This window comes from Orcinus orca, chromosome 18 (assembly GCF_937001465.1).
Source record: "Orcinus orca chromosome 18, mOrcOrc1.1, whole genome shotgun sequence".
In the NCBI taxonomy this organism is placed as follows: domain Eukaryota; kingdom Metazoa; phylum Chordata; class Mammalia; order Artiodactyla; family Delphinidae; genus Orcinus; species Orcinus orca.
The window spans coordinates 20023590-20029462 of record NC_064576.1 but is presented as its reverse complement, the minus strand read 5'-3'; the positions used below and the strand labels follow the sequence as shown (position 1 = coordinate 20029462).

General features: G+C 37.8%; 1 pseudogene; it reads right to left on the bottom strand.

Moving 5' to 3' along the window:
- Positions 1–294: 294 nt before the first annotated feature.
- On the bottom strand, positions 295–1435 carry LOC101278669 (pantothenate kinase 3-like; annotated as a pseudogene).
- Positions 1436–5873: the final 4438 nt, after the last annotated feature.

Genomic DNA, 5873 nt, shown 5'->3' with positions numbered 1-5873 from the left:
CAATAAATAGAAGATCTTTTTCAGAGGAAGTTCAATCATCAGAGGCTGTATTGCATTTAAAGATTTAACACTGGCTATATACAGAAGGGAAAGCATTTCACTTAGAAATACTTTACATTACTGGAGCTCTCTTTTTAATATGGTAACATATAGCAGCTTACCATTCTGACACTTAAAAATCAAGAGGAATTGTGCTACTCTTTTTTCCTTCGGTTCCCAGTGACAAATAATGCAGTAATTACACCTCTGGTTTTCAGTTCCTCTCCAATGACATTTATTAACAGAGAGAAACCCGATGCTTTAGCTGAAATTTGGCAGCCCAAGAAGTGCACTAACTGCTCCAGAACATCCCTCATGGTCTAGAAACAGTGCTTTCAGTTGACCTTTTGACCAGTAATCCAGGACATATGCCAAAAGTTTCATCGAGAGAGAATTGATACGTAAAGTTCCAACGAAGACAACTCTTTATTTTCTCATTAACAGCACACATTCGTGCCACAGAACCAATGTTGTTGGTGATAGTAACTAACGTAGCTCTTGCTAGATCTTCTTTACCAACAGATTCTCGCTTCTTCTTACAAATCATATTCCCAAAACTAGATGCTACAGTCCAGCCAGACAGACCAAATCTCTCAAAATCTCCTCCGTAAATATCATGGACCAGCTTGTCAGCTTGGGTGCTCTCACCTTTGGATACCATTTCAAGAGCCTCTTCAAAACTTTCACAGCCAGTCAATAAACTACATAAACCCAGAAAGGTACCCCCTCCAAGGCTTGTCCCAGTTACTCGTTTATAGTTGTCTTTGGAATGGACTGCTAAAATACTGACCCCGGAACCAATGATCACTACCAGCAGTGGTTAGGGATCAGCCAGGTTGAAAGGCATCTTTCGGCATCTCTCAGGTTCTGAGGCATTAGCAAAATAATAGCACTCTGCTTGTCCATTGAAACTGACAGAATCTATGTACAGCAAGCCCTTTACAAGGCAGTCAGGTTCATCCAGTTTGTGCAGGTGGAGGTTTCCAACTGTGCGAAAACCGTTTTCAAACTTGTCAGCACCACCTCCTGTAGCACGTAGCACTGTGTGTAGTGTTGAGAAGTTTTTCGCTCTTCCCCTTTGGATAAAAGCAGGCAGGTCCTGGGTTGGAAATCTGATAAAGTGCAGGTTCCCTCTCCGGCCAAAAAGTGTTAAATCTTTTAGTTCAAGGCGTGCAGCCCGAATACCAGTGGATCCACAGGCTACATTAGAAGTCAGATATTTTCAGATACTTTTTAAGCTCTCAACTTCTTCTTGTTCTTCCTTTGCTGTGATATCGATAGGTTCAAAATATGAGAGCTTTACCAGAGTTCCCCCGATGTCCATGCCAAACCATGGGAAAGAGGGATTCTTGGCATCCTTGATCTTCATGGCGTTGGCCCGAGCGGCCAGAGGCAGCCTCGGTTCCTCCCCTGGTGCCGGGCGGGGCGGGGGCACCTGAGATGAGGCCCGGCCCAGGGGGCGGCCCCCCTACCCCCGCGAGGGGCGGTCCAGACCGAGCGAGCAGGGGAAGCGGGGAGGGGGCCCCCGCCGCCGCCGCCGCTCCAAACAAAAGGCCCCGGTCCCCCGAGCCGCCGCCCAATTTATCTATTATTTACACGTAGGATTTTTGAGGACTGAGTTACACATAGGTTTGTTGAGAAAATAGTATATGTGAAATAGCTTTTTCAGTGTTCACTAAATTTATGTTTTAAGAAATCTTAAAAGCAAGAAATGAATATACCAAACCGCAAATCTGATTTTCAGGACTATATAGAAAATCTTCCACCAGAGCCTGAGAAACATGAGCCTAAGAAATATGTGATCTAACTTATAACGGGGGAAAAGGTATCGTGTAAATAGTTTTATGAGACCAGGTTTGTTTCAGTTGTTGTGGTGGTTTTGTGTCTAAATGAAGGACTGAAGTCCATTTTTGCCTCCTTGGAATCAACAAGGAAAATCAACAAGGAAAATCACATGGTCATATTGGGGAGAGTTTTCCTTCCCCGTCAGAAGAACCTGTTTTGACATTAAAGTTCTCTCATTAGATCTGAACCACTCTCCTTCATTCACCTCCCTCTGTTCAGAAAAATACTCCTGTCGTAGATCTCAAAGAAATCAGGTTTCATCTGAAGCAGAATAAATGATTTAAGAAACTGGATTATTTTAAGAGAAAATTGGTTTGGCATAGTAAATGATATTAGTAAGAAAGTAAAAGTATCTTATTGTACCTACGCAATTTTTCAGACTTCCCCTGATAGTCTTCTAAAATTATTAGATTTATTCAGAAATCACATTTCTTTTATAAACATTTCTTTGTAAAACACCAAACTATCTTCAGTTTGCTCTGAATCACTGTTGTCCTACCTAGAGTCTAAATAATTTGCCAATTAATACATTATAACGTAAGTATTATAGAGTACAGTGAATTATAATGGCTTGTGTCACAATAGAAGGTAAGTGTTCCATCCCATTCACGTTGCAATTTGACAACTTCCTGAAGCAGTTGTTGACAAAATAGCACGTATGAAAGGAAGCTTACTTACCCTTTAGCCCTTTGGTACAATCAAAAGAACACAACTGTTTAACAAGGGAAGAATTAAAGTTTGAACAGCAGTGCTCTGTCTGGGGGGAATTCTAGTATTGCTTATGAAAGATATTCAGGGAGACACCTATAAAAACACAAGTCGACTGAAGTTTGTAAATTAATTTAGCAATTGCTATGACAAAGCTAAGGGCATGGAGCTAGCTAATAAAATGTGTCCGTCATGGAGGCTTTAAATAAAAGTGGAAGAGAGCAGTTATTGTAGACTTTAATGGTGCTGCAATATTTGATCTTTTCTTCCAGACATGACCTTGTATAATAAATCCCAGGTTGTTTTCTGAGAAAGGAGAACTTATTACAGCTATACAGCTGTCATATTTCCAATATTTTTCTCTTTTACCTTTATGTCAAATGTTTTCTGGATTTTTAAATGCATATGATAATAAAACCATTAGAGTTTTATTCTCTTTATGGAGAGATGGAAGTACACACATTAAACAGAGGATATGAACAAAGTCTTAAATTTTCCACAAGCTATATTAAAAATGATTTCCTCTGAAAAAATAGATACCCACTTAGGAATACGAATAACTGTAAATTAAAAAACGGATTAAATTTCGCAGGCTATCTATTTACCAATTTAACAAAACAAATATAAGTATATGCTTTGTTTCCACTTCAGTAAAATCTATTGATGTGATAATTAAATGATGGCCTGATATTTTATTTCAACCTAAACTAAGCTTTCATATTTCCAACAATACGTATTATAACACAGAAGATAAATAAGGCTGCCACCTGCAAATCATTATAGTTTAAAAATAGTCAATAGTCCTATCAAGGTAAAATATTTAGAATAATTTTAAAAATACCAAATACTCATGCACACATAAACAGATACATACACATACATAAACATATATGTATATATGTGAGAAACACACATCTTAAGGATAATCTTGGAGAGTTTTAATTAGTAAAGAGTAGTATTTGCCTTACAGAGATTCTTTTATTTTTATACCAGAAGATACATCCTTTAGAAACAATTTTGGTTTTCAACCCTGGATCTCAGAATTTCAGAGTTGGAAAAGTAAATGTCTTTAATGCCTTTTAAAGTAAATGTATTTAATCCCATTACATACTAGGACTTCAGTTGTCTCTATCATATTTGCATCAGAGGTCAACCTGCTTTTCCTGGTCCAGTGCATCCCAAGGCCACTTGGTCTATCGTTGTACATCTCAGAGTGTTGGGCATTTTTCCCTTGATGCATGCCTCCTCCTCTACATTCTTTATGTCAATTAGATTATCATCTGGTCAGAGCTGCTGTTGAATGTCCATCCTCCTTATTATAGACATTAATCTAAAGATAGTTAATATATATTCTGAGTTACAGATCTAGAAAGCAAGGCAATTGTCTGTTCTCTGCTGAATTGTCACCCATATGCCACTTTAGTAGCTGTAATTGAAAAGTGTAATGAACATGTACCTCTCCAGCTTGTTGGATTGCAATATATATATATGCACGCATATATGTCTCTCTGTGTGTATATATGTGTGTATACATACCAGTATGTATTATATAATATATATAATATGTACTATATATTATATGAATCAACCCTTCTCCCTTAATATTTATTCTTTGTTTATTTTTATTTAGTTTTAAGGATGTAGCTGTAGTAAGAGTATATGTAAATGATAATCAACAGATGAAGGAGTTTTTATTACCAAATGTCTAATGGCCTTAAAACTGTCATTAGTGCTGCCTGTTTGTACTGTGTTTCTAATTCATACTTATACATGTAATTGTGTGTAGCTGAAGACTGCCAACTTAAGATATCATTCACCTTTAGTGGAAAACGTACACTCATATTCCCCTTTTATTTTCTTATCTTTTATTATTGACCCGGTGAAATTCATTGCCTAATTTTACCCTTACTATGAATGCCCACCGTACCTAACAAAGGGATGAAGTAGAAGCTCTAAAACACAAACATTCCCGTTTTCTTTTTCTTTTTTTTCACAGCGGGGTAGTGTTGCAGTTGAACTCTTGATCCATCTCTAAAGTCCAACTGCCTGCATTCACTGGGAACACGGTCAACGGGATAAAAAGTGACCATAGATGTGCTATAGACTGGGAGTCACCCACTCTGATTAGAATTTTGAATAATGAGGAGGAGACAGTCATGAGGAGATTTAGTATCAGGTTTTTCTAGAAGGAGGAAACCACAACACATGCAAAGGCCACGGAAAGGAAATAACCTAGGTGTATATGAGTATCAGAAAGAGGTTCATAGACTGCATTTTGGTGTGTGAGGGGCAGAGGGCTAGGAGGTGAGGTGGGAGAATGAAGCATGGGTCTTCTCTGTTCTCTCTTCTAGCTGTGGGAAGAAGTGTGGATTTATTTCAAGGCAATGGAATGCAGCCGGAGGGTTTTTAAGAGAGGAAAGAGCAATCTTATGTGTGTGGTAAAATCTCACACTGACTGCTGTGTGGAGAATGGATTATAGGAGTGGAAACGAGAAGGCAAAGACGAGCATTAAGAAGCAGTTCCAGTTATCCTGATGTGAGGGAGTGGTGTCTTGGTTAGAAAGTCAGAGGATATATTTGGCAACATCAATTTACTTGGGAACATTTCTCCAGAAGAAAATCTCAGCCTTAGTAATTTAATTAGTGTATGATGCTAATTAATGCATTACACCATGGTCCTGCTGCACAGGGTGAGAGGTTAGAAGGGTGAGCAGGGTTCAACACAGCCTTTGACAACTGGTATTAGTATATCAGACTGTGGCTATATGACATCATGTCACATATCTAAGATTTGAATGGCATAATATACAGGATTTTATATTTTTTTCCTCATTCTGTTTTCTTCCACAAACAGAATGGTTTATTTTTACCCTGAAACACATAGTGGCAGTTGCAACCAGTTTGAAAGTTTCAGCAATCCTGGGAGGAATGGAAAAGCAGAACTTTGGAAAATAAACTGATATGTTTTGAGTATTCTCACAACGTTATAAGGTTGTAGGGGAAGAAAATAGTCACTTCTTATAAGAACAGTAGTTTGGTTACTGATCATTAAATTACAAGTTTCCAAGTGATGGGTATTAAAATCTTGTAGGTAATATTGATTTGGATATAACTTTAATAACGATGATTGATAGTATTGTAAGTGAATAAAAATATTCATTCACCTATACATTTCCTAGGAAAAACAGGAGTTGATTGTTCTGTTTGTTTCCACAGACATTTATTGAGCATTTATTAAATATCAGTGCTAGACAGGGCCATCAAGGATTTTACAGTTCTTT